The following is an 11,779-nucleotide window of genomic DNA, read 5'->3' as shown; positions in this document are numbered from 1 at the left end:
AACCAATCACTGCCGCGCCGTGCCGTGTGACACCGCCCCAGCCCGCCCCGCCGCCCGCGCGCGCCCAACCACGGGCCGGCCCGGCCGCGTCCGCAGGGGTGGGCCTGGGGAGACAAGGGCGGCCCGGGAGGGGTCGGGGGCCCGGGGTCTGCGGGGGCCGGGGGTGGCTTGGGGAGACCGGGGGGGCCGGGGCAAATGGGGGGCGGGCGGCGGGGGCGGCCCGGGCTTCCCAGAAGCGGGCGGGGCTTCCTGCCAAGCACCCCCCACCCCTCCCACTTCCGCCGCGCTGCACATGCGCGTTGCTGCCGTGAGGCGCTGCCGGTGTCGCGGCTGAGCCCGGTGCGCAGGCGCGGGGAGGGTGCGGCGCGCGGCGGCGTATCGTTAAACGGCCGCCCGGCTCAGTTGTTAGCCCTGCTAGGGCCCGGGTCCCCCGCAGGCCCCGGTGCCCCCGGGAGGGGGCTATCCAGCCGGGCCTCGGGCTTATGAGACTTTCTGTGGTTATTTTTCCCCCCCTGTGCTGACTCCTGCCAGTTAAATGCTAAGAGAAGGGCTGCAAGAAGCGCTGTCTGAGTCTGATGTCAGAGCTCTATCCAGGCCGTGGGAGAGAAGAGGGGGAGCCTTGATCCCCAGGTACTGTGGAGGTGATTGGAAGGGGTTCAGTCCTGCTGTGGAGATTTCAGCAGTGTAAGTTTCTGAGAACTCTGGTAGGGTTGGTTTTTTTTCACCCCTCACTTTGGCCCTGACACTCCCCAATAAGCGACAGTTTATTCTGCAGATTCTAGTTTGCCCAAGAAGTGTTTTTCTTTGCTTTGACACTATGTAAAGGGATGTTTGGGAAACTCCCAACCCTTGCCTCAGGGGTGGGGGCTACAGAAAATAAATTATTTCAGAGCTTTCAAGAAAGGACTCTGATACAGTTACTTATTCCCTCTGGATTTGCACCCCGTGTATGACATACAATATGCTTTGCCCCATGCAGGAGGATGACCCACAGTGGTGGCAGAGGCTGTGTATGATAACCACTGTGACAGTGCTCTGAGCAGTCTCGAAATCTGCAGTAGCAAGATCCAGTGTCCCTCATCTTTAGTATAAACTGGCTCTGCACAGGTACCTCGTTTGCTCAGACTCTTGATGTAGTTTGGAGATAACTCTTCAGTCCTGAGAGCTCTTTCCTAAGTGAACAGAGCTGTATCATGTTGCAGAATAATCCCCTGCTGCCTGGTTATAGTACAAAACCAGGGTTAAATGAACCTGTCACGGTGGATCACTATCATACATGGTATGTTCCAGTGAATAGGCTGTTCTGCAGATTACTCCAATCTTTTGGAGATTATTGAAGTGGAAATAGAAAATGCTGGGAATGGGGTTGGTATCGTCGGGTCAGTTGTCATGAGGAGGTGGCCAGTAGTAACGCGTGGTTTGTCAGTCCTTCCTGGAGGAACTGAGCTGTGGTCAATGCCAAGTGAGGTGCATGGAGAGAGCTGGGCTTCAGGGATGAGTTAGTTCATGTTTTGTGTGCCCCTACACTCAGGTGGCATGCATTACAGGCACAGACCCTGAGATCCACCCCATCTCTCATGTCCCGAGTGAAGAATCATCCTTGTATTCAAGCAGTAGGAAAACCTCAAGTGAGGAAGGAGTTATGGTAATGGATGGTCACATCTTTTTCAACATTTCTTACTGTCTTACCCTCACTTAAAGAATATGGAATGTCTGCTGGTCAAGATAAAGAACAAGAGAAATTTTTACAAGGCAGTGCTTTTCAGAAGTTGAAATAATTTGGCAGCAGTTCTGCCTTTAAAAATCTGAGGGAGTCTTTGTTAGGTTATTTTTGCCGGAGTAGTTGAGGTGATCATAATGTTGCATTTAGAGGTATTTACGACCTTGACACTTTTATCACAGTGGAAAGAAGATCAAACAATGGTTTTGACAAAACATAACGAACCTTAATACTCATTTTGTGGGCTCCATTGAAGTTACATTCTGTAATTGTTGTCTGAAGAGGGCAAACAGGAGGTGTATAGGACTGAGATTTTGAGAAGCATGTGTGGCACTTTTTTACAAGCCGTCGTTCAATACTGAAATCCAGTATACTCTGCTTGTCTTTTGTGGTTAAGTTACATGAAATGAATCGGTGGTCTCAGTCAGCTTGCTGGCAGAGTAGTTTGTCACCCTTAAGCTGTAAAGAATGTCTTGAAAGCACAAACAAAGTGTAAATAATGTAATAATGATTGCTCCAATAAGCAAGCAGTATTCAGGGCACACTGCAATAGCTCAAAGATACAAAGAGTTCATTTGTTGGAAATAACGTGAGCATGTACCGGTCTGTCAGAGCGCTTTTGCCACCTCTCCAGCAGGAAGAGCATGTCTGGAGGAGGGTGAGAGCACCATGTGTCTGACCCACCGGAGCAGAAGTAACCCAGCTGGTGAGGGCGAGGCTGGGAGACTGGCACTGCCTGCCCAACCTCTGCTCTGCCCCTTCTTTGTGGTTACAGGACCATGTACAGCCAAGCTACGGTTTCAATTGGGTTTCTATTGTGGCAATAAAACCCACAAGTAGTTATCGACACGAGTGTGAATGGAGTGTGAATGCAAATGTAACTGTGTTCCTATTTATGTAAATTGCACCAGGTGTATCAGTTACTCGATTTGGAGAGTTAACACAAATAGCTGCATTAATAATTGGTGCAAGATATGTGTAGCCTGCCCTTTGGGTGACCCAGTAATGTCAAGACATACTTGTTGGAATCTGTGCTGTGATTATAGTTACAGCTCAGAAAGCACAGTTAGTTTCACAAAAGGTCTTTTGGTTCTGCCTGGCTTGGTTAAGGTGATCTACTCTGGGACCACTGATCAAAAAACAGCTTTTCACTTGGAGTTTTCAATCTGTTATTCCACATTTGGTGCTCACTGGGTATGTGTGAGCCAAAAGCAGAGTGTTACAAATAGCAAGTTGTGTAAGAACTTGAACCAGAGGGGCCTTTGCCAGTGTGAGCTTCAGTCCGGATCTAGAGATGGGGACAGCTTATACCACCCTGGCTGATCTTCAGCCTCATCCCACCAACCCAGCTTCAGCCCCTGTGGTGTGTCACCAGTTTAACAAGGGAGAATTCTGACCACTTTACCTCCTCCTGTCACCCCCAGCTTTATGCAGCTGCAGTCCGTGCCCACTCATCCAATCCCTCTTCCAGCACCCTCAGTCCAGCCCTTGTGTGAGCTGCTGAGCTGGCAGCACTGGCAGCGTGGGGGTCACTGGTGCCTTACGTTACTGTTGGCTTTCCCAGGGTTGCTGTTCTCAGTGAAAAGAGGATCACCTGCTTCAGTTTATGTTGAAGGTTGGTGTCTGGCCATGGGCAGCTACACTGGAGAACCACTGTGGAGTAGCTCGGGGGCTTGGGGTGCTCAGCCGGCCGGATTGCGGGAAGAACGGCATCCCCCAGGAGCTGCATGCCTGTCTGAGGGTGACCCTTGGGGACTGCGCTGTACTTGTGTGTGGGAAGAGCTCCTCCACCAGGTAGTGTGAGTAACGGTGACAAAGCAGTGCTCTGTCCTGCGGTGGGGACACAGGATTGACATGTCAGCTGCAGAAGCAGTCCTTTGGTGTGGAGACTGGACCTTTTAAACCCGAAGTAACTGGACTCAGACCCCGCTTGTTTCATGGTAATATTCCGAGCCAACTAGACCCAGAAAGTGTAAAACGGGGTTCTCTGCAGTTTCATTCTTCGGAACTTAAACCTGAAGCAACTGGTTGAAAACTTCACCATTAAAAAGTTTCACTTCCCAAATAGTGCTGTTCTATAAATACCCTGTGCAGTGGGATATGACATTTACTCCCACACATGAGACACAGCATGCTTTGTAACTTGCATATGCTGAGCCTTAACCCTTGAGCAGTCTTTGAGTAAAACACAAGGCAAGGAACCCACTTTGGTGGGATAGACTCATGTTGCAACCAGTGAGCTGGTGCGGGTTGCTGTAGAGTAAATGGCAATAGAATTGCAGCCAAAATTATTATACTTTGTATGGTAAAACTCACTTCTTCGAGCTCTTTGGAGATCATGTAGCTGAAGATGTTGCCTTAGGAATAACAGTGCCTTATATGCACTGTTATCGACAGATCTCGGAGCGCTTCCCTGCCCAAACCAGAAGCAGTATTTAAGGTAGTTTGCTTTCATTTCTGATTCTGCTACAGTTTTATGATCCTTGACAAATTTCTTAGCTCCTTGGTTTCAGCCCCATATAAAACACATGATACTGCGTTTCTCTCAATTTTTACATGTTGTGTGTGTGTGTATACATATATATACGCACCCATACTAGAAATTCAAACAGTAGGCTCTGTCTTTGTAGGGTGAGTGCTCGTGTACTGATGTTTTGTAAATATTCTGTATAAATATATAAATATCCTCTCTATGTACATATATATCTCAATGTGAGTAAGTTTGCAATATCCCTTTTTTATTAAGAAACAAATGAAGACACCTTGATTGGTAGATTTAAAAATTAATGGGTCATCTTATCTCATCCTCTTGTGTGAGGTAACTTCAAGCAAGCTGTGTATCACAGCCAGACTTGAATGAGTTAGCAAAGCAGTCTAGCGCTGCAGCCATACCTCTGTGGGAAATGGAGCCCAAGATTTTAAAAGCCCAGACTTGTATAATGTTGGCATGTGACTGTTTTTCTGGTGCTAAAAGACTATGCAGAAGAGGTCAACAGAAATTAATCCTAACATTGGAAATAGGCTGGGTTTGTTACCTCGCTGGGGTGGGAGGTACAGAAACAGAAAATTTAGGCCTTTGTAGAATGGGTCTGATTCTGATCTCGGTTACACAATGTTGATCTAATTCTTTCATCTGAATGGCATAATCGTGGCTTGTGCCAGTGAAAAATAAGAAACAGCCTCAATGGCTTTCAAAAGTTTTTCATCAGCTCTTTTGAATACCAAGCAGTTCCAATTAATCGGAGTTTGGCCCCTGCAGGGAATACAGTTCTGTAAAGCTTCCTCTTATCTTTGCCAAAATATGATCAAATTGCTTGTCTTTCTGAACAAGTTCTGCTTTTGGCTCTGGTCTATCATCAGGAAACACATGTCAGCATTTTAACAGCTGTGTGTCCTGTTCAGAATGAGCTCTTTATCTGAGTTGGGTGCATAGGGAGCAGGGCTAGGGCTAGCTGTCGTTTGCTCATTTATGGTTAGGAGTATTGAGTAAACACCGATTTTGCCTCTGCTGTGGAGGTCATCCAAGGATTTCAGCACTTTTCCAACCAACTTGCATGAAGCTGAATCTTCATTAGATTCTTCTGTGGAGGCACCAGCGTAGCGTATAAAAAGAGGAAATGAGCACTGGAAAGATAAAGCCAATATTATTAAAAGCAGCCTCTGAGTTTGGGTCTTGGCTGCTCAGTTCAAGGAAATTTGAGCATTCTTTTTCTTGTAGATTACAGGAATTCTCTTGTAGTGATGGCGCCTTTTTGGGAGGGGGCTGAAAAGGTTTCCAAACTCAGCTCCATAAAAATCACTTTTCTGAGAGTCACAGGTTGTATTAAAAAGAGGTGCCACTCACTGAAGCCTTACAGCATCTCAGCTATTTAAGGATATATTAGAGAATAAGCACAAAATCTTTATCAAAATATTACAATATTCATGTGGCCTGGGTTTTTTTTTAAGCCACAGCTCTTGAGAATTAAGCAGTAAATGAAAAAATCAAGTGTTGTTTTATCAAAAGAAATCTTTATATATAGTTTGTAGAGATCAAGCTCATAAATTCTAAGAAGTTGAGAGGTTGACAGTACTACTTTGATTGAATACTTTTGCTTTAACCAGTAACTCCTTAACCCAAAATGTGCAACAACTTCCTCTGAGGGAGCTGGCTGTGATTCAGCTCATTGTAGCCATTTGTCAAAAATACATCCCAGCTACAACTTCTATTCATTAGCACTTAGATCTACACATCCAGTACTTTTTTGGGGGGAAAAACTGTGCTGGATTTTCAGACAAGCTTCTAGAGGGACTTTGTCTTCACTGATGTGAAAAGATCAGTAACCAAGAAGTTAATTTCAGCAGGAGGAGCCAAAGCTGATATTCGCTCTGCAGGTTTTGCTTCATATATAGTAGAGGACTTTGTTCTTAGATAGCCGGTCTTGTCACATCCCACTGTAATTTCACTGTGTGACACAATGCAGATAAAATGTCAGTAATTATTATGGGATCCCTGGCAGTTAGTGGTATATGCTCCCAAGCTAAGAAGTGGCAGGCAGAGTCCAAAAGCCACGTTGTCTTGCGGGGTTTCCGAGCTGTGGTGTGCAGGTCATTCAGAAATACCAAGTGACTTGTTGCAAGCATGACACCTGGCAAAAAATAGTTTGTCTGTACGTTTCAGCCAAGCAACCTGGTGGCTTACCTTTCACTGCAGCATTGCAGCAGTGCTCCTCACATTTGAAAGCGTTGGTTTTACTCCAGTACATCTGCTGGCTTGCTCCTTCCACAGCAGGACGCACGTAGACACAGGGCAGTCTGGGTACTAGTGCGTTTATTTAGAAGAATTAATCTAGTTAGCAATTTTTAAAGTCCATAGGATGTGGGCAAAACCTGATTGGCTTAGGTTTCAAAGTTTCCTCCTCCCCAAGTTGCAGCAGTTTATAAATGACTATTCCGTGTCCATTTCTCCCTTTCCTCAGCACATAGGGAGAGTAGGAAGGTGCATGACAGCGCGTCTGTACTCCTGCATCTCAGACAAGATATTGTCAGCATACTGGGACTGATCTCTGCTGGGCAATGAAGCCAAATGAGGCTGGATAAATTCTGCCCTTTACCAGGGGTCGGGGTGTGTAAGGCTGGCGTGTGCCATGGAGTAAAGCTTCAGCTGAGGACTGACAGAGGTGGGTGGCACAGTCAGATGAATCAGGTGTCAGACCCAAGCTGTCTCTAGCAGGCAGGGCTGGTGTGTGCTGCAATGTGTGGCATTTTCAGGTGCCGTGACTAGAGGACTCTGTCCCTCTTACTGTACACAGCAGTTTCTTTTCCTGACAGGCTGAACACAGGCATCATCCCCAGGGCTTGCCTTGGTGAAGCAGAAGAGCTTTCTCTCGGTCCAGGGGCTTGGAAGCACTTCTGCTCCTGGCACTGCAGATGTAGGCTTTGGAACAAACTAAAGTGGACAAATAGTGTGGCCTGAACCAAAACTTCTGCTTCAGGCATTTCAGCTCTGCAATCGCTGTTGAATGCCATAATATGGGATCTTGTTATGAAACATCCTGAGGTCCATGTCTGCAAGGCATTCAGGATTCCCTCTTCCTCTGCACAGTTTCCTACCATGTTGGGAAGAGCTGCTGCACCTTCCTGTGAAGCTGAAATGTTCAAAGCCATCACACCAACTAATGGTGGGTAGCGTGGATACGCTGCCCGCAGCAGGAGCAGATCCAGCAATGTGGTACAGGAGCAGAGAGGAAATCCTGAGAGTGTCGGGACAGGGAGCCCTTGAGGAGGCTCAGCTGTCGGTGGCTGCTGTTGTGCAGCCTCCCTTCTGGAATGTCCCCTTTCATCCCAGCCCCTGTCCTCCACTTGAACCTTCAGAAATCCCGAGCAGTCTATAAGGTCTCTCCTCTTACAGGCATTCAGATGGTCTGAATTAAAACCCAGCAGCTGCTGCTGCCGCCTGCTGTGATGTGCTTCCACTCTGTTTCTGCCAAGTGGCCATCCTCCTGCCTTGCGAGAGGGTCAGCATAGCTTCATGTTCACACCTCCTCCCAGCCCCACCAGGAGCTGCAGCAGTGATGAGGAGCTGCCATACTGTGTATCCTCTTAGCAGATTTCTTTACTCGGCTGCTACATCCTGGTCCCCCACTCAGGTCCTTGTACTGCTCCAGGCTGTCACCCTGCCCAAACCCCTCTCCCACCCACCCTGGGAACTCCACTAGCTCCTGTCAGCGCTGCTCAAGCACAAATTAACAAAATGACTGTGTGCCATTCTAGTGTGAGTTACTAATTCTCTCAGATTGGAAATACAATAAAATGTTGGAAATATTCATATTTTCTCCTATTTCTTATATGTGGAGGGAAGGGCTGCCAAGAAACAGAAAAACAAAAGCCAAAGCAGTCAACCACAGTCCAGCTAGAGACATCTCATCTCCAGGGCTTTATTCAGTTTTTACTCTGGGTGTCCTCTCCCTCTCATGTCCCCAGCCCCCCACCCAGCTCCTCAGTCCACTGCCACCTCCACTGGCATCCATGCTCTCTGCTGATTCTACTTTCAGTGTCTTCCCTCCCTCCCTTATTTCCCAGTGAAAACCCTGCCCATAGACAAGATAACCCTCACAAACCTCACAGCTTTAACTCCTCCTTTGTGATTAATTTTTAACTCCTCAGAAGGATGATCTTGGTGGAGGGAGTCCAGCCTGGCATGATCCTCACCCCTCCCGCCACGTGTGAAGAGACATGAAGAGAAATAGATCCAGGCTTCCTTCTGCATGGCTTGTCCCCAGGGCTGAGCAGGCACAACTGCAGGGTGAACAACCTGGCCCGGAGCAGGGCATGAAACGAGGTACAGACATGTCCAAAGTCATCTCATCTACAAGACTGTGCAAGAAGAAGACATTCCTCCTCTGAAACAAAATACCCAAAAAGGAGAAAGATTTCTTTCACCGTACAGCTAGAGGGGAGGAGTCACTAGCTAAATATTTACAGACAGATCAATCGGGTTTTATTGCAAACAGGCAAACCTTAGCTAATATTAGGACCTGGCAAAACATGCAAAAACCAGCACCCAGAGTATCTTTGCCTTCCTAATGCAGAAAGTGCCCTTTACAAAATAAATGGAGAGCACACAGGCACCATTTATCTGTGCTGATAAATGCGGGGCTTGTGGTTTTGCTGTCTGTGAGGGTCCTTTAGTTTCTGTACAAGCAAAGGGGACTTCAATGTACCCAGCAGGAGGAAACAGGCAGTGCCTCTTGCCTCTGCTCTTCACACCAGCCTTGGAAATTCTGGTAGCAACAATTAGGCAGAATCCTCGTTAGACAGACCACAGGATGGAACAGGGGCATAACACAAAGTAGGTCTTCACACAGATCCGACACTGTCTTCCTTAAAGCAACAGTGCTCCAGCAAAAGCAGCTGGCTCAATCTTTGCTTATGAAATTTATTAAGATAAATCGAAAGTGTCAGGGACTGGAATGTCTAATTAAATTAAACCAGACTGTAAAAAGATTGTATAAATGGAAATGGGCTAAAAATTCAATCAGACATGGTATTAATCTTACAGAAAAATGCATGCAATGCTTTAAAGTTAATTATGTGTTAATCTGTTGCAAAATAACAAAAGCCCTTAAAGCATGCTGTAAGACAGAGGTTTTGTCCTCAGGTGTAATTCATCCACTAGATAAAAAGATAATTCATACCAGCTAAATGGCAAGAGTAACATCAAGGCTTCTCCCCTGTGCTTCCTCCTCCAGGACTGCCTGCCCACCGTGTGATCCTGCAGCCTTTGAGCCATGTGGGGCAGCAGCAGTGAGAGCTGTGACACCCCAGTGCCTCACGTTTCTGCATTGAGGCCGGTCGCTCAGACTTCTGCAGCACAGCCTTGCTGTCCCTGCCCAGGGAGGGAGGGAGCACAGGCTGTGGTCTGGCTCGCTCATCCCCTGTGGATCAGGCTGGCCAGCACCATTTTGCCTGGCATTGTGAGTCCCAGGGCAGCGGAGGTAGCTCTGCAATGCTGGAGCCAGGCGATTTGCCACCTCCTGCATGCCTAGCTTCAGAGGAGCCACAGCTTCTCCCTCCACACGTGTCTTTCTCCCATATACCTCCCTGGAAGTGTTCCAGGCCAGGCCGGACAGGGCTCTGAGCAACCTGATCTAGTTGAAGATGTCCCTGGTTGTTGCAGGGGGGGTGTACTAGATGACTGTGGTGGGTTGGCCCTGGATGGATGCTGGGTGCCCACCAAAGTCACTCTATCACTGCCCTCCTCAGCTGGACAGAGGAGAGAAAATACAGCAGAAGTCTTGTGGGTCGAAATAAGGACAGGGAGTTCACTCACCAAGTACTGTCACGGGCCAAACAGACTCAACTTGGGGAGATTAGTTTAATTTATTTCCAGTCAAATCAGAGCAGGATAACAGGAACTAAAACCAAACCTTAAAAAACCTTCCCCCCACCCCTCCCTTCTTCCCAGGCTCAACTTCACTCCCGATTCTTCTCCCTGCTCGCCCCGAGGGGCGCGGGGGATGGGGAATGGGGGCTGCAGTCAGTTCATCACACGCTGTCCCTGCTGCTCCTTCCGCCCCATGAGGAGGGTCCTCACACTCTGCCCCTGCCCCAGCATGGGGCCCTCCCACGGGCTGCAGCCCCCCAGGCCCAGCTGGCTCCGGGGGGGTCTCCAGCCCAGCTCCAGCCCAGCCCCAGCCCGGGCTCCTCTCCCCACAGGGCTGTGGGTCCTGCCAGGAGCTGCCCCAGCGCAGGCTGCCCACAGGTCACAGCCTCCTGCGGGCACCCCCTGCCCTGGCGTGGGGTCCCCCATGGGCTGCGGGTGGGGGTCTGCTCCCCCGTGGGCTCCATGGGCTGAGGACACAGTCTGTCTTGCCGGGGGCTTCCCCCCTGGCTGCCAGGGAGTCTCTGCTCTGGCACCTGGAGCCCCCCCTGCCCTCCTGCACTGACTTGGGGGGCCACAGAATTGTCTCTCCCACAGGTTCTCACTACTCTCTCTGGCTGTTGTTCTGCAGGTTTTCTTCCCCGCTTCTTAAATCCGTTATCCCAGAGGTGCTACCACCGTCGCTGATGGGCTCAGCCTTGGCCAGTGGGTCCATCTTGGAGCTGGCTGGCGTTGGCTCCGTCGGGCATGGGGGAAGCTTTTGGCAACTTCTCGTAGAAGCCACCCCTGTAGCCCACCCTACCTGCCAAAACTTGGCCATGCAAACCCAGTGCAATGACCTTTAAAGGTCCTTTCCAACCCCAAAATTCTCTGATACAGCCTGGGCACATTTCAGCATGATCAGTACCTGTGAGGTGGGTGCAATGTATCAACCTTTGAAATTCTTCCACTTGCTCTTTGGAGCACTGCTCAACACGTGCCTAACCATTCTTTTGTTGATGTTAATACTGCAGGTTAGAGTTCGTGGTGAGATAAAAATGCACTTGCTGCAAGATCGCACCAGGGAGATGGTTCCATGACCTCCCATTTTTTTCCAGAGGAAGCTCCGGGCTGGGCATGCCTGTGGAGAAGAGCTGAAGGGGTTAAAGCTACACAATTCCAGCTCACACCAAACACCCAGCCTCTAGACTTTAACCAAAGTAGCAGATGTTGGTTTCCTACAGCGCGCATACCCAGATGAACTCACAGCCTGTCGCTGGGTTTTGCAAAGCCAAGGTGCTCGTGTTCGTGGGACATGCTATTCACACAAGGAATCCAGCAGCAGGAGCAGCAAAACAGTAATGGGTTTGAAAAACACAACAAGAAACCCTGTGGTGAATCTGCTGGATCTCTCACTCTTCACACTCTTCACTCGCATTCACTCTCTCACACTCACATTCATTCACACTCTTCACTCGCATTCACACTCTTCAGATAGTATTAGCTCTAGGGCTAAACCAACCCATTCCCACACTGTTTCTGTTGTCCCAAACCCATGTCCGTCTAATGAGAGTGACCTCTCTTCCCCAGAGAGTTCTTTTTTCATAAAAATGGTTCCCCATAGGGCCATCTGTCCTCTTGGGGCTGTATGAATTTGTTAGTCATCTAATAAGTCAAGAAATGAGTCAGCTGAGGCTGTTACAAACCAGAAGCCTTCA

At 48.7% G+C, this 11,779-nt stretch overlaps 1 long non-coding RNA gene across 5 annotated transcripts; it reads left to right on the top strand.

The window, feature by feature from the left end:
• The first annotated feature begins 36 nt into the window (after nucleotides 1-36).
• Nucleotides 37-8,027, top strand: LOC114011448 (uncharacterized). Of its 5 annotated transcripts, XR_008744694.1 has the most exons (4): nucleotides 37-98; nucleotides 532-684; nucleotides 980-1,107; nucleotides 3,285-8,027. It is a non-coding gene; the product is annotated as an uncharacterized LOC114011448 (long non-coding RNA). The 5 variants fall into 5 exon arrangements; XR_008744695.1 differs by lacking the exon at nucleotides 37-98 and having other exon boundaries at nucleotides 295-684; nucleotides 7,305-8,027; XR_008744691.1 differs by lacking the exon at nucleotides 37-98 and having other exon boundaries at nucleotides 295-684.
• Nucleotides 8,028-11,779: the final 3,752 nt, after the last annotated feature.

The sequence above is a fragment of the Falco peregrinus genome, chromosome 18, assembly GCF_023634155.1.
Source record: "Falco peregrinus isolate bFalPer1 chromosome 18, bFalPer1.pri, whole genome shotgun sequence".
NCBI classification, from domain to species: domain Eukaryota; kingdom Metazoa; phylum Chordata; class Aves; order Falconiformes; family Falconidae; genus Falco; species Falco peregrinus.
Note: the sequence above shows the minus strand (reverse complement) of the source record. Positions and strands in the feature narration are given on the sequence as shown.